The sequence below is a fragment of the Canis lupus genome, chromosome 29 (assembly GCF_011100685.1).
Source record: "Canis lupus familiaris isolate Mischka breed German Shepherd chromosome 29, alternate assembly UU_Cfam_GSD_1.0, whole genome shotgun sequence".
Classification (NCBI taxonomy): Eukaryota; Metazoa; Chordata; class Mammalia; order Carnivora; family Canidae; genus Canis; species Canis lupus.
In genome coordinates, this window is record NC_049250.1 from 9395950 (window position 1) to 9420114 (window position 24165).

At 39.9% G+C, this 24165-nt stretch overlaps 1 protein-coding gene across 8 annotated transcripts in view; it reads left to right on the forward strand.

The window, feature by feature from the left end:
- FAM110B (family with sequence similarity 110 member B) overlaps positions 1-24165 on the forward strand; it is a 143312-nt gene that overhangs the window by 48556 nt on the left and 70591 nt on the right. For 4 of the 8 annotated variants that reach the window (XM_038579355.1, XM_038579356.1, XM_038579358.1 and 1 more), the window contains 2 exons: positions 4635-4760; positions 6378-6474. The exons of 3 other annotated variants lie outside the window; for them this stretch is intronic. The gene's annotated coding sequence lies outside the window, so the exon portion shown is untranslated. The remainder of the gene's footprint in view (positions 1-4634; positions 4761-6377; positions 6475-24165) is intronic. One more of the 8 variants, XM_038579359.1, reaches the window with a different exon arrangement.

Below are 24165 nucleotides of genomic sequence, written 5' to 3' on the forward strand. Positions count from 1 at the left end.
ATTCTTACAAACCTTTTACTAACTCCCGTAGACTTGGGGGCTAAAAGGTACAGGTAAGGTATGGTGGATGCTCACCTCTTGCCATCGGCGAGCTCTGATTTACCTGACCAGCCATTTCTGTTCTCCAGCTTGGAATCCTCTTCCTCAGCCCTATTGATCTACTTGAGATCTTGAATGCTTTTTTGCAAACCCTGCTCATTGCCTCTGCTCTCACCCTGGCATAGAGTCCCCGCCCCCTTTCTTCACTTGGCTAAGTAATGGTAATGCATGTTGTAGTCAGCAAAACTGGAGGCGCATCTGGTGCCTCCTTTAAAGACAAAACTCTCACTTGAATTTATGGCACATATTGTTTTGTGATCTCACAGTTAGTTTCGAATTACTGGGTTTTTTTCTTGTTTTATTTTCAACTGTAGTAAAAAAAACAAACCCACATCACATGAAATTTACCATCTTAATATCTAAGGGTACCTACGTTCTCTGTGATGGTGTTATTTTTTGTAAAATTATATCTTCTTAATCACTTTTAGATTTTCCATGTGTTTATTAGCCACATCTCTACAGCTTATATATAAACTCAGGGCTTGAGTTAGGTATTGTTTGCTTCATTGCCTTTGCTCATGAATTCATTATGTGCCGACTGTTTTCTAAACACTATGTTCTACATCCCTGACTTTGTCTAGCTCAGACAGCAGATGTGAAACATCTGACAACCAAGTTTAAGAAATTTCTTTTAGAAATAATTTTTAGTGGTGGAATTTGAAAACAGCTTATGTGAAGAGTCATAGCTCATTCTTTTTGAAAAATAAATGCCAAATAAGATAAGCATTATCCTGGGGGGAAATTTCTCACTTAAGAAAAATCTTTATACAGTTATAGGAATTAAGATTTTTATTTCCTCCCAACAAGACTGGTATGATAGATATTCAGGGGGTGTGTGTGTTCCAAAATTGTAATGTTCAGTATTTTCTATTATAATCACTCTGTCTCTTCAGTTACATAGTTATTGTCATTTTCATTGCTGGGTAAAGAATGAAAGGTTTAGTATGTTTGATTTAGGTCCCAAACTCTCATACGCTCTACTCTGTTTCTAGGAAGTCAGTTTTATTTTAATATAAGTTTCTATTTGGAGAATTTTAGAAGTTTGTGAACTAAGTGGTATTCTGTTCCCATGGATGGGACACTATTTTGTGGTACTCGGACTATTGTTTTAAACATGGGAGAACTTGATTGTGGCAGGTTAAGAACTGTCAACTACCTTTCACATGTAAGCAGATGACAGATAGAAGTATTTCATGAAAAGCTAGCTTTCTTTAATAATAATAAAAAAAAAAGGCCACTGGTCACAATCCTTAGGCTTACAACAAATGTCAGAACTGCCCTTAATTACATGCTTCTGTGTTTCTGTGTAACTCTTTAATAATCTTGGATGGGGGCAGCCCTGGTGGCGCAGTGGTTTAGCGCTGCCTGCGGCCTAGGGCGTGATCCTGGAGACCTGGGATCGAGTCCGATGTCGGGCTCCCTGCGTGGAGCCTGCTTCTCTCTCTGCCTGTGTCTCTGCCTCTTTCTATATATGTCTCTCATGCATAAATAAATAAAATCTGTTTTAAAAAAATCTTGGATGGATGGAGATACACTTTTTTTCAAAATTCTGACTTTATTTTACTCTTTTTTTCTTGTGTTTCATTCAATTTTCTTTTTTTTAATTGAAATACAGTTGACACACAATGTTACTTTAGTTTACTGTGTACAGCATAGTGACTTAACAATTCTGTGCATTATGCTATGCTCATCAGAAATGTAGCTACCATTTATCACTATACAACTCCATTACAGTAACAATGATTATATTCCTTATGCTGTGCCTTTATCCTCCTGTCTTACTCATTCCATAACTGGAAGCCTGTAGTACCCACTGTCTATCACCCATTTTACCCATTGAGAAAGTACTATGAGGTTCCTCAAAAATTTAAAAATAGAAATACATATGGTCCAGTAAATCAACTACTGAGTACTTCTGCAAAGAAAACAAATACACTAATTCAAAAAGATAGGCACCCCATGTTTATTGCAGCATCCTTATTGGCCATTGTAAATAAGCCAAGATATGGTAGCAACCCAAATAGCCATCTAGATAAATGGATATAGAACTGGTACACACACACAGACACACACACTCTTACACATTCATGCACGCAATGGAATATTACTTGGCCATGAAAAAGAATGAGATCTTCCCATTTCTGACAACATGGATGGACCTAGAGAATATTATGCTAAGTACAGTCGGTCAAAGAAAGACAAATACCATATGATTTCATTCATTTGTGAAATCTGAAAAACCCAAATAAACAAATGAAATATACACTTTCTTAATTGATCACTCACCACCATCACACCAAACACTGTGTAATTCCCAGACTATACTACATCTTATATATCACACACACCAGTAAATAATACTGTATTGATTGAAATTGTTTTAATTCTTTAAATTTTTTTTTTTTTTTTGAGAAAGTGTATGCTTGTGAGCAAGGGTGAAGAGTGGCAGAGGGAGGGGGAGAGAGAATCTTAAGCAGGCTCCACTCCCACCCTTAAAGATCCCCAGGCAGGGTTCAATCTCACACCCTCAGATCATGAATTGAGCTGAAATCAAGAGTCAGACATTTTTTTTTTTTAATTATTTATGATACTCACAGAGAGAGAGAGAGGCAGAGACACAGACAGAGGGAGAAGCAGGCTCCATGCACCGGGAGCCTGATGTGGGATTCGATCCCGGGTCTCCAGGATCGCGCCCTGGGCCAAAGGCAGGCGCCAAACCGCTGCACCACCCAGGGATCCCAAGAGTCAGACATTTAACCAACTGAGCCACCTTTGTTTTAATTCTCAATAGACTTTTCTTTTTCCTCTCTCCTAAGAGTTTGAAGGTTACTGGAAAGCAGGGGCTGGCTTACTTACCTGTTTTTGGTGGCTAGCACAGAGCCTCATATGGAGTAGAAACAAATGTGTATAAATTGAAATAACAGCCGACTGTTTATAAAAGCAAAAGGAAATGCTAAATATTTATTTATATTTTAACAATACATATCTAAGAAATACATATCTTTTTCTTAAGAAAAGCAATGAGCAAGCATCCTCTGATATTTACTTTTTCTTACACTATGTGGATGGCATGTGTATCTTAGCATTCCTTGGAATTCATCAATAAGCACTTACAAAGGATATAGTAGATAATCAATTACCATTTTGATGAATAAAAGATGAATGCTTTTCCTAATATATATCATAGAAACCTAAGTAAGTTATAATGTTGATGTTACTCTTATTGATGTGAACATTAGTAAAATATTGCAGAAGGGCTGATTCCTATTTTAACATTTCTGAGAAGTAGTCACTATCATTAAAGATGTGTATGTCCTGTTCGTCCTCAGATTTCATGGTTTCATAGGAAGGATAGAGATTTCCTTTAATGCTTCTTATACTTTTCTTTCTTTTTCACTCATTGAGTACACATTTAGCCCATGAGGACAATTGACAATCCTGGAATTGATGGGAGGTACTTTCAGGGTGATGTTATTTTTATGTGATGTTATTTTATGTTATTTTTATGGCTGGCTTAAAAGAAAGCGTATTAGTTTTCTGTTGCTGTGTAACAAATTTCCACAAGCAACTGTTTCTTAGTTCACAATGGTATTGCTCAAAAGTCTATCATGGATCAACTGGGTTCTCTGCTCCCACACAGTCTGACACTCAGGGTGCTGGCTGGACTGTGTTCTTGGTTGAGACTTTGGGGAAAATCAGTTTCTTTCTCTCTTTTTTTAAGATTTTATTTATTTATTCATGAGAGACACACAGAGAGAGGCAGAGACATAGGCAGAGGAAGAAGCAGGCCTCCTGCAGGGATCCTGATGCAAGACGTGATCCCAGGACCCTGGATCACGACCTGAGCCAAAGGCTCAACCACTGAGACACTCAGGTGCCCCAGAAAATTGGTTTCTAAGCTTATTCATGGTTTTTGGCAGGATTGAGGTCCATATGTCTTGGCTATCAGCCAAGGGCTGCCATCAGTTCCTAGAAGTTTTTATAAGCCACTGGCATTTCCTTGCCCTAGGCCTTCTCAAGTGCCCTCTCACCAGCTCCAGCAGAATCTTGTATCAGATCCCCCTTACTTCTAATCTCTTTAGTTTCTCTTCTGCGACCAGCCAAAGAAAACTCTCTGCTTTTAAAGGATTCATGAGATCAGGCGAAGTCCATCCAGGTAATCTTCCTATCTTAAAATTAAGGCACTGTATAACCTTACCTAAACATAACAATAAAATCCATTATATTTACTGTCCTGGGATTTATGCAGGGTATGTACGGGGTTGGGAATTCCTGGGGACTGTGTTAGAATTCTCCCTTCACAGAAGGTTCAGTTAAGATACTTGGGAAATGCCAAATGTACCTCCACGCTTTTTATTTTGAGAGGCTGAAGACTATGTTTGATAGGCTTTCTCCTCCTCAACCCTACTGCATTTCTATAGGAAAGAGCAGTAGTCTGTTCTTCATATAAAGAGATGTTACTACAGTCAGTAGGTAGGGCTTACGGTTTACTGTTTGTGGTTTTCATTCATTGATCTGTATATTCTTTGAGCCAGTTGCTCCAGGGCCAGTGGTGACCAGATGAGGACTGGAGTCAAGTGTGCAGAGTCTTGGCGATTAACATGGAAACCAAACTGACCCAGGGTTAAGTAAAGGCTTAATCCAGGAGAAGAACTTGACAGGTGAGGCTACGGGGAAGGCTATGAACTTGGTGTGCTAGACCATAGGGAGCTGCCCTCGCTTTGTGACCAGATGAATTACTTGCCAGAATCACTGTTCTTGGCAGATTAACCTGGAAACTGTATTATGGTTAAAGTGGAGAAGCCAGAAGCAGGAATGAGCCAGGAAGTCAGAAGTGAATGTTTATTGATCAGTGGCAAGGGAGATTTAGAAATGAATTGCGTTCCTTGAGTTACATTAATAGTAGTGGCGCTAGTAAAATAAGCAAGAGTGGGGGAACCTTGAACATGATTAAAGAGAAAATCGGGCTGCTTTGTATGATCTGTGATCACCTGAGTGGAGTTTGGTTCATTTTAATGGAGACTATGGATAAGTGGTTTTAGGCTGCATGTCAGGTAAGTAATCAATTTGTTATTAACTTGCTGTTGCAAGTTTATAAGTTTTGCTTTAAGTGCCTATACATTTTTCTTATCATCCAAACAGCTTTGCTAACTAGAGGCACATGGGGTAAAATGGATACCCAATGTGTATTTTACATGGAGTTGTATTTCACGTTTATAGCATTTGGCTTTGCCCATTCACCTACCCCTTGCAAAAAGCAATACTCCCTTTAAATGAGATGGATAATGGATTGTCACATTTACTACTGTAGTGATAGGTTGTTCATTGCTTCTGAATACCATACTTCCTTGTTTAAATCACATGCTCCTGGTTTTCTCAGTCAGTATTCAAAGGGAGTTTTTACTTCCTATTACCTCCATTCATTTTTTTGACTGAAGAATTTTTTTAAGATTCAAACAAACAAACAAACATAAAAGCCATCTCTGAGCCTGGGAACCAGACAGTGAACAGATCTGTTTTCACATAAGTATAGAAATGCTGGTTTGGGAAATATTCACTGTGGAGTTCTTGCCACATAGTTGGCTGATAAAACTATAAATAAGCTAAAACTACAGAGCTTCATACCATGAGAAGAAGAGCATTTAGCTTCATCTTCTGTGACTAAAAGACGCAATGCAACCACAGTAAGAAGAGGACATGGTAATTTGCAGGGTAGCGGTGGAACCAGAGACGTTGACATGCTGATGGTTTTAAAGCAACCCTACAGAGTAAATCATTTATTCATGCCATAAATATTTATTGGTAACCTGCTCTGAGCCTATTCTTCTATAGCTGGGGTTATGGTAGGAAACAAAAACAGTGAGTTCTGCCCTTGAGAGCCTTCTATTTCCATGAGATGGAGCAGAAATACAGAAGATAAATAATACATATTTGATATTTGAGTGGTTAAAAGTAGTATTCAGGAAACTGAAGGCTAGGGGATAGATGTGTGTTATAGGATGAGGCAGTAGCATTTTAGAGGGTATGCTAGGCAGGGCTGGAGGATGACCCTTGTATTGGGTAGTGAGACTCACAGAGCATGGTGAAAGTGGTATCCTGCTGGAGCTATTAGATGATGTTATCTAAGACCACATCTCTGTAGACTGGGGTTAGAGAGTCTCCTGCTGGCTGTGAGAAGGGCACGTAGCCCCTGGTGGATGAGAGTGGCCCCAGCCTGCAGCCAGCAGGAAACCTGGGACCTCAGTCCTGCAGCCCCAGGGACTGAATTTTGCCAACAGCCACAGGAACTCAAAGGAGAACCCCAAGCTTCTCAAGGAAAGTTGTCCAGAGGACACCGTGGTGGCAGCCTTATGAGACCTGGAACCAAGGATGGAGGTAAGCTACACTTGGGCCTTGACAGATACTGTGAGATGTTAACTGGGGCTGTTTTAAGCCACAGAGTTCATAGTAATTTGTTACACAGCAACAGAGAACTGGTCAAGCCTGTACCTGGGAGAGTATGAGCCAGCCAGTACAGCTTTCTGTGGGAAAGGGCACTGGGCAGAGGAAGCAACCAGGAGGGCAGCATTTATGGGATGAAGGGGGAGTCCCAAGCTATCAGAAGTGAGGTCAGAGAGTAGAGTGGGCTGTTGGGCTGTTAGGATTTGGGCTATTGCCCTGAAGGCAATGGAAAGTCATTAGAGGGGCAGGGACAGAAGGGTGACCTTCATTTTAACAGGGTCTCCCAGGCTGCTGTGTGAGACTGGTTGAGACCAGTAAGACACAGTAATTCAGAGCACAGGTTTGGCATCTTGGGCCAAGGTCCAGCTGTATGGAGGTTGAGGGTGGTGAGTAGTAAGGAAAGGTCAGGTTCTGGAAATATCCTGAAATTGAGTGTATGGGATTTAATAACATCTTGGATGCATAGTATGATAGAGAAAGGAGCATGAAGGATGACTCCAGAGTTTCTGGCCAAGACACCTAGAAGGAAGATGCTGCCAATGATTGAGAAGTTCAGGGTGGGCATAGGATCAGGAGGGGGTTCGGGAGGCCCCTTAAGATTAAGCTCCTGGAACGCCTGGGTAGCTCAGTGGTTGGGCGTCTGCCTTTAGCTCAGGGCATGATCCCAGGTCTGGGTATCGAGTCCTTCATCGGGCTCCCTGTGAGGAGCCTGCTTCTCCCTCTGTCTCTGCCTCTCTCTGTGTGTCTCTCATGAATAAATAAATAAACTCTTTGAAAAAAAAAAAAAAGATTAAGCTCCTGACGATATACAAAGGAAGGCGCTGAATTGCCACTGGGTGTACCCGTCTGGAGTTCCAGAGAGAAGATGGACTGAACATATACATGGGGAAGTAGTTAGCACATATATGGGACCTAAGGCCATGAGGACCCTAAGACAGTCACCATAGAAAGGCAAGCAAAAAATTGGAGGCCGAATGTTGGTGCTCTGATGAAATATTTTCAGTTGTTTTATCTCAATGGTAAAATGTTTCTCTATTCTTCTCCAGCACTTCAACTCACTCTTAACATTTTCAGTTTGGTTTCAACATATGGTACTATATGTTGGACTCTGGTGGGTAGGGAAGTGAAGCTGGGTATGAAATCCCTGTTGCCACCTCCTGCTGGGAAGGTTCTAGCAGGTCTAGGGGCAGATCTTTTCTTCCTAAGGGCAAATAGATGTGTAAGCCTAGGGCCTCCTTCCAACTCCAGCTGAACAAGAGTAAGTGAAGCATTCATGTATCTCATCCTAGACCTCAACTTCATTCCCAAAGAATCGATAAGCAGTCAGTGTGGCTTTCAAGATGGGGTTTGCAAGAAGTCCCATAGTTTGCTGTATAGTTTACTTTTTAAATTTTTTAAAAAATTATTTATTTATTTATTTATTTATTTATTTATTTATTTGAGAGAGAGGGAAGGAGCAAGCACAAGTGGGGAGGGGCAGAGGGAGAAGGAAAGAGGATCTTTCCTTCAGTGCAGAGCCTGATATGGGACTTGATTGCATGACCCTGAGATCAGGACCTGGGCCAAAACTGAGTTGGATGCTTAACCAACTGAGCCACCCAGGCACTTCTGCTTTGCTATATTTCTCCAGTTAGATAGCTAAACTGATAGGCAAAAATAGGAGGGTACCTTCTGGGACTTTAGGGGATAGGGAAGATGGAGTCTCCAAAGAGGGCAGTTGAGAGGAGGTGAGAGTAGGCTCTGGACCACTGTGTAATCTGCATTTACTGAGAGCCCCAGCACTGGTGTATATAGCTCAAGCCTCATTGGAGTTGGTGGGAGTGGGGAGAGCTGTGCCCCTCACAAGCAAAAGACCCCTTCCTATGGACACATCCGTTTTTATATAAGTAATCTCTTTAGTTCATAAATTTCTTTTTCAGGCAAGTTACCTATTTATTCCTAAATCTTACAAATTAACAATTACTATATAGTACTTTCTCTTCTCTTTTTCCTTTCTTCATTTTCCATCATATTATCAGATGGGCTATTTAATCTAGTATCGAATTGCTACATTGTCACAGTAGTACCTTTTTAAAAATGAGACACACAGGTGGTGATATAAAATCTTTGGGAACTGAGATCGTTATTCATACCCTCTCGTGCTCCAGAAAGAGCTCGAGCAGAAACCTTGAGAGTTTGAGTTTCATCTGGTTGACCTTCTGGAATGAGGATAGCATGCTGTCACCCAGGACAGTGAGCAGTGAGGCCAAACAGTGTCTTGGATGTACGCATCCTGATATATGTGTTAAAAGTCCAGCACACCTGTCCTTTCTACCTGCCTTGAGCATTTGCTCAGACCTGACTGTACACCTCTGACTTCATTTGCACAGGCTCAGCCTTCTCCTACCCCTGTATGGCATCTTTTTTTTTTTTTCTCATTTCAGGTTGTATTCCCTTTTGACATTTAAATAGTTACCATTCCTGATCTAAAGATTACATTTCAATTAATTTTCCTTCAACCTGTGAAAGCAAAAATTCTTTTGCATCATTTGAGAAAAATATATCATGCTTTTCCCCCACTCCCTTACTGTTATGTGTGCACAGCATTTTCAAGTGCCCTTTTCAAGTTGAGCGAATCAATTGTGCTCTTAAGTAGCAGTGGTGACCTTTTTTTTTTTTTTTTTTTTTTAAGTGCTTTGGGCCTGTGGAGATCCATTCCTGGCCAAATGAATCCATTCCTTCCCTTGTAAGAACACTTTCTCTAGCCATCTTGAGTCACGCATGGGACGTGGCTCAGTTTCCAGCTGTGCTCAGCATTAACACCTGCTAATGTGTTTCTTGTGTGCAAGAAAGGATAAACACCCTCAAGTCTTCTGCTTCTTGATAAAGATTAGCAACTTCCAGAAACTCTAGAAACATTTGCCACATCTAACATTATCCACTTGGATACAAAGAATTGCTTATTTAGAGATCTTTTTTCTTTTTTGCTCTGAAGTATCCGTTTCATATATATATATATATATATACACAACACAGATTCCCACGTTGTTTTTAGTCTAGTCTAGGTCAGAGGTTGACAAATGATGTCCCATGGACCAAACCAGCCCACTGTCAGGTTTTATAAATACAGTGTTGTTGGAACACAGCCACGACCATCCGTTCATGTGTTGACTGTGACTGTTCCATGCTCCAGTGACAGAGTTGAGAAGTCATGACAGAGACTGCATGGCTTGCAGAGCCTAAAATACTCACTATCTGGCGCTTGACCAAAACGTTTGCCAACTGTGGTCTAAAATACATAACTTTTTTTAAGACTAAAAATTTTCAGTCATAACATAATTTTGGAATCATTGATATCTCTGGCTTTTTAAAGGTGTCAGGAAGAGTCCCTCGAGAAAAGAGTTCCAGTGGTTTAAAATAAATAAAAATTCAGCATTATTTGGTTTTCTGATAGCACTTCGATTTCCACGGGTCATCAGAATGTATTTAACTTAAGCATAATGTGTGGAAATGTAAAATATAAAGCATTTCAGGTCACACTGAAAGGGAACATTGGCATTTCTATATAACCTAAGTATTAGGTTGCATTTTCACAGGGCTCGATAACATTTAAAATTAAAATCTTTGTGAAGGCATAATTCACACGTCTCCAGAGGTCTCCCTTATAAGCCACCCAGTTTGACATATGTATAGCCTCAGGTGAAGGCCGAATTGGTTTTACTAAAATCAAACGAGTGCTTAGTTTGCATAGGCTTCTGTGTGCGCGTGCGTCTGTGAAGATTTCAGTGCTTTTCTGGTAGGTTAATTACATTTTCATACTAAAGCGTAATTTCTTTGAACTGCTCTTCTATTTTCCATAGGCTTTGGGTTGTTAGCATGTGTTCCAATATGATAAGGACAGATCCCCTCTCTCCCCGTGCCCTTTCCATCCCCATCACTGGCATAATGGCAGGGTATTGTCATACAGCCTGGACCCCGAGAGAACGTTCTCTCCGTGGCTGTCTTGTGCTTTGAGGGCCAAGGCAGGACACAAAGCTCAAAGCAAAGAAGTCTTGTGTTTTCAGTGGGAATGCTCTGCCTTTCTTACGCATCCAGGCCTGGCAAATGAGGGCAACAGAGGGGTTGCGTTCAATGTGGCAAAATCTAATTAGTGCTTGATTGACAGCCACATGCACACTAGAGCCGAGGGGCGAGTTCACTGCCATGAAGCACACTCAGCCGGTTAAGGGCTGCCTGAAGGGCTCTGCTCTCCTCTGCTGGGCCCTGCAGTGGGTGCCTGCCCTCCTCGGGGAGGTCAGCAGCCCTGGGGAAATCAGGCCAGGGCTGCTAGGGCACATGATGCTGGCACAGGTCAGGTGCTGCTGGCGAGCTGGATATGCACACACACACACACACACACACACACACACACACACACGGTACGTTGAGTCAGCTACCTGCAGTAATTTTGGCAAGACTGCTTGCTCATCCCCATTTCTTGGATCCTGGGAAGTGAGACTAGTTTATTTTCCTAAGGAATATAACCAGATGCTCTTGCCTTCTAAATGGTTATTTCTTGTGCTGTTGTGAATCAGGTCTGAGGATCCAAATTCTCCAAGATGACTCTCTTCCATTGAGAGACCCCCACCTTTTCTGCTCCATCTCCCTCCCCTCCCCTCCCAGTCACCCCGAGAAGGCTCTGAAGCTCAGAAGCTGTAGTGTGGCTTCACGGTGGCAAGAGTGCGTGTCAGGGTCATGGCCAGCATGCCCCTGATTCGACAAGTACCTGCTGGCAGCCTCCAGGTGACAGACCCGACTACAGAACGGTGACAGTAGTTAGTACCTGCTTCATAGAACTGTGGCAAGGAGGAAGTGACTAATGTGTTTCCTCATGGGGCCAGGCACAGAGAAAATATTCAGTGAAGGTTAGCTGTTCCTAGACCAGAAGTGAATAGAAGACTCAACCCATCCTGTGTTCTCCTGCTCCTCCCTTCACCCTTGCAGGTGGGCAGACTACGCTGCTTTCATTTCTTTTGCATTGTCCCTGGGGACAGGCAGTTTATCACTGATACATTTTGGAATTGTCTGCATGGGGCTGGGCTATTTTTTAAAATTTTCTACAGACCGTCCACCCCCTTATTAGTTTCAGGGAGCCAGCTCCCACCTTTCCTTCTCTCCTGTCCCCTCTCAAAGTTGTGCAATAGTTATCCATACAACTGTTTTTATTTAAGAAGAAACTGAGTCTTAAGGAAGTTCAATCATTTTACCTAAGTCCATGTAACTAGTAAGGAATAGCATAGATCCTCAAGCCCAGCACTGTCTAAAAGCCTCCTATGACCTCGAGATGCTTAACTGTGAGTTCATTTCTGTGACATACAAGTCAAAAGAAAGGTAAATGGATATAGTATTTTCCTGTAAGATGTGTTTTCATTTCTTCCAGAAAACTGCTTTATTACAAACGAGACAAAAGAGAAAAAATGGTCAGGTAAAAGCAGAAAAGGTGAAAATAACTTACAAGAAAGGTGTTTTAAATGGGTGCTAACTGGTTAACTGTTGCAAATAAGCTTTCCTGGGGCCTATAAATAGAAAAAAAATTCTCAGGTCCTGATAGAGTAATCTAAACATAAAGGTGCAACATGACATTCAAATGAGTAAACTATAACTGACATGAATTATGTGGGACCAAGTCATTGTTTCTTCTTTATATATAAACATGGCATACTACACATAAATACGGGGTTGGCAAGTACAGAAGAATTTAAAATAAAAATAGTTTTAGGAAGATGTCAAATCAGCAACAAAACCTTGAAAACTTTGTAATGCCAACTGTGTTGGTAATTTCTTTTAAAAACTATGGGATTTCTTTTGAGGTAAGAATTACAAATCTTAAGTGTACAGTTTGATAAGGAAGGTCTAGCAAACAAATACTCTCTTAGAACCACCCTAATAAAAATGTAGACCATTTCCATCACCCAAACAAATTCTCTCTTGCCATTTTACAATTTCCCCAGACAAAATCATTATTCTGCTATCATCATAAATTATTTTATCTGTTTTTAAGTATATATAAATGGAATCACAGTAAATACCCTTTGTGCTGATGCCTTTCATTTGATAGCATGTCTTTGAGATTTGTCCATAGTGTTGTTTCAGGAGCTGGTTTCTTTTATTGCTGAGTAGTATCCCATTGTGTGTATCTAGTGCAGTTGTTTTTTTCTCCAATCTTCTGCTAATGGATATTTGGCTTGTTTCCAGTTTGGCATTTTGAATAAAATTACTACGGACATCACTGAACAAGTTTTTTTTGTGGACGTGGGCTTTCCTGTGCCTTGGATAATACCTCTGAGTGGAGTTGCTGGGTCATAGGCCAAACGTTTGACTGACTTCAGACCTTCCCATTAGCAGTATGTGGAAGTTCCAGTTATTCCACATCTCTGCCAACATTAGGTATCATCTTTTTATGTTTAGTGATTTGAGTGGCTGTGAACTAGTGTATTATTGGGTTTAAATTTGGATCTCCTTCACAACTAATGATGAGTCCCTCCTGACATGCTTATACGTCTTTTATATATCTTCTTTTGCGAAGTGCTATTCAAGTTCTTTTCCCTTTTTAAGAAGTTGGTTTGTTAGTCTTTCTGTTATTGATTTGTCGTTCTTTATTTTTTCTGTCTAAAAGTTCTTTTCAGACATATGTATTAGGTATATTTTCTCCCATGTAGTATTTGCCTTTTCATTTTTCTGACAGTGTCATTTGATAGGCAGAGGTTTTTAATTTTTTTAAAAAACAATTTGTCAACTTTTTAACAGTGTTTTCTTGACTCTAGGGAATTTTTACCTGCTTTAAGTTTGCAAAAATATTCTCGTCTGTTTTTTCTAGAAACTTCACAGTTTAGACTTTAATTTGTAGGTCTGTTATCTGTTTCAAGTTGATCATTTTGGTGTGAGGTAGGGGGTCAATGAATATTCAGCTGTTCTATCATCATTTATTGAAAATACTCTTCATTCTCCATTGAACTGTCGGAGTTCCTTTGTCATTTGTGGATCTATTTCTAGACTCTTCTGGTTCATTGATCTAGCAGTTGATTCTTATTAATGCCACAATGTTGGAATTTCATTGTCTTTATGGAATAGATTATGGTCCTTTTCTAGGAGGAGGATGCTTTCTTATCAGTGGAAGCACAGATGACCCAGCATGCAGATTCCTCACAGTGGGACACATTTCCACAAAATGTAAAACCTCACTAATACTTGACTCTGACATGGAATTTTGCAGGTGGAATTTGTTTTGCAGTTGGATTACTTCGGTTTATTCAGATATGAAAAATTTGGTGTAATATATTCCATTTCATTGCAATTTAAGTCCGAGAATAATGCTGAAAAGCAATATGTATGAAGGCCTGAGTGAACATAGACTATAGAACAGCCCAAAACTAGTATATCAAAAAGGAAGATAGGTTAATTGAAATTCCAATTAATTTCACACAACTGAGTCCAACCAGTGTTTGAAATGACAGTACTTTAGTACTGCTCTTTCTTGGTTATCAGTGGAGTATTTTTTTCCCTGTAAAATACATCCTATCCAAAAGCATTAACACACAGCATTAACACCCAGCATTAACATTTTGGGCATCTTTTGGGAGAACAGAGATTACGTTTTTCCAAAAGAAAAACATAATAGGAGAATTTCTGTTTAAGTTCCATTTGCTGAAAATGATGAAATTTTAAGAAAAGTATGTAATTACAAATAAAAAAAGATCTTCTTTCTCTGCCCTTCCTCCCTTGTCCTATCCTAGCTTGGGTTTGAGGCAAGTGCTCTGGCCCACCTTTGCAGGGCCCTGACTCACCTGGAGCATCAGGAAGAGTAGGAATATTGATTTTCAACTAGTGGACCACCCATCACTACTGATGGAGAATCAGGACCTTTAGGAATTTCTAATTACTTCATCCAAAACCCAGGATCTGCTCTTTTGTGTGGATAAGCTGTGGTCATTGTAGGCAAAATGAAATTAACTAAGAACCACCCCCTGCACCCCCAACTCATTTTCAAGATAATGGAACATGGGGTACTATCTTTTTAAAGCCTGGCCTTGACTCACATCACATATTCAAATTGTATTTGTTCTTAAACAACACTAAAAACAAATGTAAAGATTATGCTTTTGAAAGAAGATGATTAAAACTGCAAATGCTTCTTTAGTCTATAAAATGTGCCAAATACCATCAAAGAGTATCAAGTGGGCAGTTTCTGTTGCCGCCCTCTGGGTTCCTCTAGTGCTTTTCCTCCAGCCTGTTAGGCACTTTATGCCATTTATTACTATTACAGAACATTTCTGTGATGTTAATTTAAAAGCCTTCTCTATAATTTAGTACACAGGCCACTTGTGTAGGCTTGACTCAGACTTATGTTATGATAAAAAAAACATTTATCATGTGCTATTCCATGTAAGAAGAATCTAAACTCTCCTCTTCATTAGTAGACCTGCCTGCAGTAGAACTAAAATAGCTTTTCCCTGAATGGGAGCACTGATTTGGCAAAGATCATGAGCAGTCAATTCAAGAGGAATCTAATCGAATACTTGAAATGTAAATTAGCTTGTAATCTGACTTTGAAAATAAAGCAAAAGAAAAGCCCAAGAAAGTTTCCTAAAGGTGAATTAATGTCCTTCAAACTGCTTCTGGTTTCAAAGTTAATAACATACAGATGATAAAAATAATATGCAGTGAAGCTTATCTTTTCCTGTGCTTGTTCCCTCTGATACACTGGCACCATACTTAGAGAACATTCCCTGCAGAGAGAACCCACATCCACAGAAATGATTTTCAGATATCACTAGAGATTTACAAACTGTCTCAGTAATGTTTGGTGGACTAACTTTGTTCCTTATTGTGTCCATAAAGCATGAAGTGATAACCCAAGATAGAACCTTAAATAAAATAACACATATTTTCTTGCTTCTCTAGTTAAATGTTCCTATTTTCAGAGAATTTTTTTTCTTCGAATAACCTCTTCCTCATTCTTGAAGGACACATTATTTCTCCCCTTAAATCACTGAGCAGGGGACACCTGGGTGGCTCAGTGGTCGAGCATCTGCCTTCAGCTCAGGGCATGTTCCCAGGGTTCTGCATTGGGGTCTCCACAGCGAGCCTGCTTCTCTCTCTGTGTATGTCTCTGCCCCTCTCTCTGTCTCTCTCAGGAATAAATAAATTTAAAAAATAAGTAAAAATAAAATCACTGAGCAGTAAATGCTCCAAAAGAACACTAGTTAAATGAAGGTCCCATAATTATTGTCATTGCCTATAACAGGTTTACATAATGCAAAATTGTTTCTTTGCTCTAAAAGAAACCATGAAAAAGAATGTTTACATGTGGAAATAGGAACAGGAGAAATATAGGGAATCCAGATTCAGAAATGAGTCACCTGGTATGAAAAACTTAACATTCAAAAAAGAAACTGGGTGGGATGGGGTGGGGAGAGTGATTATTTTCAATAGGAAAAAAAAGTCTTGGCTTTACAGGTAATTACATACCTAACAGTATAGATGGAGTAGAGCTCAGGTTACTTCAAAGCAAATTTCTTTTAAGTAATTCCCACTTGCACACTAATTTCTATTGTGGCACTTAAAAATTGGTCCCTAGATATAATAAAATTACCTTTAAAATATACACATATAAATGGAAACACCTTTCTGACAAAACCTTCCAACCATTATCTATTAATGATATTGTGCCAGGGTTCACAAGATTTTTTTCAATTGTGAATGTAAAAAAAGTCTGTAGAGGCAGATACTGAAAGGTGATTGTTTTGCTTTACTGTATTTTAAACTCACTTCCTACTGTAGTAACAATCCATGAGGCTTCAGAAACCTGCCACGGTCCGCAATCAATCTTGAAGCATGCTAATGTTCCTAACTTTATATCCAGAGAAATTATTTTCCATTTCCTTCATCACTTAAACTTACTGGCTTCTTTCCAGGCATTTGAACTTGGCCATGTCTTCCAAGTGTGTAAGAATGCTTTTAGGCAAAAGGAGAGAATTATCCAAATAACTAAGGCAAGGAATAGTTAAGCTGCACTTGGCAATGAGGGCTTACACCGGGGCCAGCAGAGGCTTGCTCTGATGTCTAATCAGCAAAGTGACTGACAGTCCAGTCTGAACTTTTGATTCCCACTCTAATGGTTTGACTTATGGCTGGGAGCAGTTAGCTCATCAAAATCCTTTTTTGCTGGGGCTACTACTTACTAGCCAGTTACTTACCTGCTGGTGAGCAAAGCTAAGTTGCACCATGAAGATTGGCTGTAGGCTAGATCTTTTGACCAGGACATGGGGCAGCAAGAATCTCCAAGCCTGAGACATTGGAGCGGCTATAGTCATTAAAAACTTGCCACCTCAGGTTTTTCTTTTCCTTGGGTGGGAGTGGGGAAAAACACAAAGTTTAAATAAATAATTTATGTTCCATGTTAGTAATAGCACAATAGAAAAGTTTAAAAATTCAGACAAGCCAACCATGCAGAGATAAAAACGATTCACATTGTGGTATTTGCTCCTAGACTTTTTCTCTGTATGTATTCAGACATATATATGTACGTACACAGAGAGGTAATTTTAACAAAAATGGAATCATAATATATGTTGATTTAGGACTCTCACTTAATATTTAGCTGATAGTCTCATTTAATAAATAGCCTTCTAAAATATCACTTTTGAATAACTGTATAATGTTCCATTCATCTTATTTATACACCATAATTTATGTAACCCATTGGCTGTTGTTGAATATGATTTTCTCTCTTTCTTTTTTTTTTTTTTTTTGCTCTATAAGGGATACTGTGATATGACAAATACCATAATTTTTGGTATTTTTTGTATATATCCTCAATTATTTCTAATTTATTTTTGCTCATAATCCTTAGAATGATTTTCCCATAGTGGATGGCTATGGGTAAAGGTGTATACATTTGTAAAGTTTTCAATATGCTTTCCCAAATTGCACTTCCCCCCCAAAAAAAGCCATGTTTATTTAAGTCCCAGAATTTCTAGATGTTATTAACAACCTCTTAACAGTGTAACATTTCCCATGTGGGTTGTGCTCAGGGCATGATGATTATATATTAATGTTATACACTTCTTTTTCTAGGAGAGGGTCTGTTTTTCTAATACTATTAATGCCATCTAGCCTGGATGTTTAATTTTGCAGTCACCCAAGTGTGGAGAACTTAGATAATGTTTACAAAATGCTAGGTACTCTCTAAATGCTTTCTGTATATATTAACTCATTTAATCCACATAATTTCATCATCCTCATGTTACTGATGAGAAAATTCAAGCATGGAAAAAAGTAATTTACCCAAGGTTACCAGCTGGAAGTAGCTAGATTGGGATAAAACATAATGGGATAGGAGGTGAGAAGTACATGATGATGTTCTAGCAACATAATTTCTCCCAAAGAGCATCATTCAGGAGGTTATAATGTCCAAAATTTTGAAATGACCCTTCTCAGGACTCCTATCCTTTGGCTTCTACTGATTTCGAAAGTTTCAGAAAGACTCCAGATGAATTTCATAACAAATTATATTTTGTAGTTTCATATTTGTTTGGATGAAAGTAATCTTTCAAAGTTAGTACATTAAAACATAATTATGAGCATTCATACCATGCATAGTTGAAGTTCTTCCATGAAGCTTTTGCTTAAAATAGCAGCATGCATTACTCATGCAAGAGGATACGCCTTGATTTTGGACAATAATTGTAGAGATACGCTCAAGCACCGGTGCTGATGCTATACAGAACTATTTATAATTATAGGAAATGTCATTTAACTGAAATCTGAAATGTTTATGCATTCCACTTAGAAGACAAAGCTACAATTTAGGATGTTAATCCATTTATTGGAATTTAAAGTTATAGGAATTATCCATGGTCAGTAGAGAAAGAATCCAATCTGGAGCCTTTCCAGTAGAACGGAGATTATTGATAAGGTAAACACTTTCACATCTTAGAAGATGCCTGTCAAGGTCCATAAAACATGGTATGCTTTGAAAACAGAAGGGAAGGTAATAAGCTCAGGATAATTATTAGAAATTAATTCATAGTTTAGTATATTATAAAAAGATCATTTATATAACGTGTATGTTATGTGTGCTTTATTTATATTATTTATCATTATATATAATGTATGATATATAAGATTAGTAATATTTAATTATTACACCCATGGGGTAACTAATTTTTTGAGTATAAGAACAAACATAGTTTTCATGAGAAAAGGAACAAAATAGAAACAAAATGAGTCTGGAGTCCCTGAGCAAGTCTTAGTTTGTGGCTCTCCTTCCTGAATTCCACACCCCACCCTCCCCACCCCCCAGGAAGCAAAACTCCCAGGTGCCTACTGCTTCTCTCACCTGTAAATTCTATCGAAGGAGAGGATATATTCTCAATCCATGATCACATAATAGGGGCTTAGTATACATTTCTTGAACTATTGAAGCAATGTTGCCATAGTGTTTTAGATTCTGAAATAACCCTCTCTTCTTTGTTCTTAACTTCCATGTCTTAAAAGCTGCAAGTCAGAATGCCGAGGATTAGTGTTATTGGTTACTTAAAATCATTCCTGTTAAGGTTTAAATCGCTGATGTCTTAATCCACCACTTTGTTGTTGTTAAAGAAAGTTCCTTTTTTTAAAGATTTTATTTATTTATTCATGAAAGAGAGAGGCAGAGACATAGGCAGAGGGAGAAGCAGGCTCCCTGTTTGGAGCCCGATATGGTACTCGATCCCAGGACCCTGGGATCAAGACCTGAGCCAAAGGCAGATGCTCAACCACTGAGCCACCCATGTGCCCCAAGAGTTTCTTAGTGATGTTAATTTTTAATTCCTGAATGCCCATTCATGCAGGGCTCTCTGTTGTCCAATGCCATTTGGACATGTGGGTTCTGATACCAATATGTACTTAGCCATGTATAGAAATGTCCTTGTACATTTTATCTCATCAGCTGAATAAACCCATGTTTGACTTGTAGATGTATGTAAGTATAAATGAAAGAAAGGAAAAAAAATAAATGAAAAAAAAAAGGAGTTTTGATTTCTGGAGAATATAGAAGTTCTTTTATTATGCAGTGCTTAAAGTTGTGTGCAATGAGAGACTTTTAAAATTCCCTCTAATTGACTATTTGACTTTATAATTAAGAAACAGTCATTTGGGTAAAACTGGGCTGCTCTAGAAAATAGGTGAATCAAAATGATGCTTTCCTAAGAATATTGTTTGTGAGTTAGAATCCTGAGATATAAAACACTCTTAATGAAGTTTTTCTTAAGCTATGTTCATGTAACTGTGCTTTTTGCATCAAAATTTCAAAACTTCCTTATGTTACCCTAATCATTTAGTTTCTTGGGTTTGGGGGGGCAGGGGAGTCCCTTTTGCACTATCCTAGCTCTCTCCTTAACCCTGTCGACCTGCACAGAAGTCCCTCTGTGTGTCCTTAATTTGATCCACCTTATGCTGAATGTTGAGGTTACCATTCTTTTAACAAGTTGGAGAGCTCACCTCCAGGGCAGGAGTCTTGTGTACTTCTTCTGCAAAGTTAACTAAGTGGGAACAGGAGTCCAGCTTTGTGTTTTCCTATAGGAGGATGAGGGACTGGCTGGTTAGTTTTAAGACTTGAGGAGTGTGGGGGCTGAGCGGACTGATGCAGTCTGCTAAGTTTGTAGGCACTTGGTACTTTTTGGTCAGGGTGCTAGGTGTTAGAGAAGGATACAGAGGGTATGGGACATAGATACGAATTTTGTCTCTATAGACTTTTTTGACAGTCCCATACCTAAGAAATTCTTTGTTTGCTTCTTTTATCAAGTGATTTCTTGCCTTCTAGGCCTAAGAAGCCAGGTACATTCCTGGTTAAATGGCATAATGGGGCTAATCCCAGTGCAATATTGACATATGATTAAGCCATTTTAAAATCCAAAGTCCTAACTTCAGTGGTCCATGGATTGAATAGGGTGGCAAACTGTAAGACAGGCTGAGAGCCTCTAGGGTTTCATAGGTTTATCATAGGGGGCTACAGCAGGAAAGTGGCCTGAGGAAATGGGGAAAGGGGACCCCTGGGAAATGACCTGTCCAAACACTGTGGTCAAGGACCCCTGACTTGTGCTGTCCAGAAACATACCTGTGGGTCCTGTGAAGTCCCTCAACCAAGGTGTTCAGGCTGCGCTGGATCTTCACTGTGCTAGCAGCTGCTGGCCATTCAGAGCAAGCCTCCGTGACAGTCTCTCCCGAGCCAGCCACCCCTCAAATTCATAACTCCTCAGCTGTCTCATTGTTTCTATCCTTCTGTCTCTCCTCCTCGATACTATAAAATATGAATCATTAAAAGAAAAAGAAAAAGGCGATGGCATAGGCAAGGCTTTGAGAAGACACTACAAGACACAACTGAATTGTAAACCGAGCCCCTGCCTCCTGAGAAGACTCATGCAGTCTGCTCTATGAGGCCTGGCAAGATGATCATCCACACATAATTATCTTTTTCAGCAGACAGCTTCCCAGGCAGCCCCAAGAACTGACTCCCAAGAACGGTGTCCTGCACTGATGTGTAAAGGAACTTTTGAGGTCCTATTAATGCGGGGGGGCGGTCACTTCATGGTAAACAGGGCAGCATGGTAAGTGTCTGAATGAAGAGGGGCCTGAGAGCTAAAAGTGGCCTTGGAAGCAGCTGGGGTAACTTCCAGCAACCCCATTTCGTCTTTCCCATCCTGTCACCCTTACACCTGCATTGAGCACCGTGTATACTGCATTCTGAGGAAGGAAGGAAGGAAGGAAGGAAGGAAGGAAGGAAGGAAGGAAGGAAGGAAGGAAGGAAGGAAGGAAGGAAGGAAAGGGGAAGGGGAAAGGGAAAAGAAAAGAGAGGAGAGGAGAGGAGAAGAGGAGAAAAGAAAGAAGGAGAAAGAAGGAGGGGGGAAGAGAAAGGAGGGAAGGAATGGATGAAGAGCCAGTGTTTAGGTGTTATGAACAGAGAAAGAAGGAGCACTATACCTCCTACCTACTCCTATGCTGTTCCACCAGTTGGCCTACCCCTTGTAGCCAGAAGAGACTCTCACAACCTGGGCATGCTTTTCTTTTCCTTGGAGTTGGGAGTAGGTGGTATTCTAAAGCCACTCCTTGCATGATCTGAGGGGAGCTGATTGTTAGCATCTCTGCCCAATTCCATGTACAGTGACTTCACTTCATGTCAGTTGGTGGCTTGAAATCCCATAATGGAAATACTACTGGTCAGGGCCACACCATCTCAGGCTGGCTGTTCTGACACTTGCTAACCCATACTCTACAAGAGTTGGGATCCGTGGCACGTCCTGGACTGTGGCTCGACTGCTGGTCCTTGCTCTTTCCCCTGGCAGTGTGGTGGGGAATAGAGCTGGGCTGGGGCTCCCCAAATAGAAGAATCATAGGTCCTGGAGGTCCAGCTTTTGAGCAGCCCACCCTACACACTGATCCTGTTCTTCAGAGCAGAAACAGCCCTCCTGGATCCCTTTTCAGCAAGTTGGGAGTTTGACAACCAACCAAAACTGAGACACTTCTGATCAGTCTAAAGTTATCTAGAAGCCATAGGCTTAAAGGGAATAATTTTTAGTATGTGAACCCTGGTTTCTGTACCAAGGAAAGAAAACTTTGACAAAACTCTACATGGAAATTCTTGACACATAGGCTTTCTCCTTCTCTCCTTGTTCTCGAAGCTTAGAGAATCAAAGCAGAACTTGAGGAAATCCATTCCCGGAGGTAAACGGTGTCTCTGGTGAGTGACTGTCTTCCTTGCCAGTGTAGCAAATGTGAAATGCATACATTTTTGTTCTTTGTACAAGGAAGGGTATGTGAAGGTTTTGACTTGGAAGATTGTGGGAACCTGTTAATTTTGGAAAGAACTGAAGAGGAATCAGCATTCAGATTTTCAGAGGGGTTGGACCAAAATCCCTTCCCCTTTGGTGTATGCTGTTTGCAGCTGTGTCTGCGTGTCCTTGCTTTGTCCTCGGGCCCCAACAGCCTCTCCAGGACCTTCACACACTCTTGGCCCTCACCCACGCTCCAGCCAGAAACCTTCAGCCACGGACCAGGCAGTCCACCCCCACTTCACAGCATTCTACATTCTACCCCATCGTAATTACTTATTTGTTAATGAATCACTTAATGTTGATCTACCTCATTAGCTTGGAAGCTCCATTAGGAATCAGAACACTCTGGCTCTCTCCCTGCACTATTCTCAACGTCCAGCAATGTCTTTGCACACAGTAGGTGCCACAAAGTGTTCATTGAGGGAATGAATGTTTTTTCAGAATCAAGGATGAGTTGACAAAAGGTCAAAGACAAAAAGTGCTCCTTCCTGAGGTCAAAAGAATCTGTAGGCTCACCTGGCAGAGTGGCAGATTACCAATTAACTGTTACTCAGTTTCAAACAAATATTAGTTCCAAACATGTTGAAAGATAAGACCAAAGAAAGGACTGTGGCTTCTGTTTCTTTGAAAGGGTCTGTTTAATTCTTATACAAAACAGGCATGAGAGAAATTAATCAAACGGCTTTTAAAGTGCCTTTTTTGAGCTAGCAGCCTGTTAAATGAAGGGGAAGGCAGAGCTGTTCGATGTTTCCTAGATAAATGCCTGGAAGTGTTACTAGTCTGTATCCTGGCAGCCTCTGGGGAGCTGTGCCTTAGGCCAAATCACTGAAGCCAATTCCTCCTGGAGATTTAGCTCCTGATGATACTGATTGCACTTTGATAATTCAATGGTCGATGCTTCCGGGTAGCGCACCCAGCAATCATTCTTTTTAGCGGGCTTGTCTCCATCATATTTTCCCAGAGTTTTTGTCTCTGTGTACATTTCTCCATACTTCTCCACTCTTGAGCTTATGCATCCTGAGTTTCTGTGCTCTCTGTTGAAGTTTATGGGCCATGCCTTCCCTTTCTGTAGCTTATTTCCCAAACAGGTTGTGGGACACAAAGACTAGAGGATGAAAAATGATCCTTAGGCATGATTCCTTTTCCATGGCTACTGATTAATCTCTGGGGATATTTGGTTCCTCGGAGCAAATCATAATGCCTTTTGAGAACGTCCGCTTTCTATGAAGGTTTTCAAATGAAAATCAGAGCAAAACAAAACTACAGAAATGAGAGGTTTGCATAGTATCATTGGATTAGAACTTGACTGGCAAAACATACCAATTTCTGGGAATTACTGAAGGAAAGCTTAAGATATTAACAGATCTGATTAATATCACCCCGGGATTGTTAATTTTGTAAAACATACCAAGAAGAGAGAAATGACTCTAAGGGAGAACAAATATATAAACAGTCTATAGGTATGAAAAATTGTCTTTGACTAGCTGACTTCTCTTAAATCTGTCATTTTACAGTTTATCAAACTTCTCAGTATCAACTTTCCCCAATTTATTCAATAGAAAACATTTTTAAAATGTATATCATAATCGATATTGCAAATCATTAATGAAATACTATTATATGCCTATAATTTCCTGAAAATACCTTTTAAAATTGGTTTATGTAGAGTCAATTGAAACTGTAAGAATTATGTAGACAAAAAGGGGGTATAATTATTTTTATTACTAGAGTGAATACCAATAATGATTCTCTGTGATTATTCAAGTCTGCCATTAGCTTGTCACTGTTAATTCTA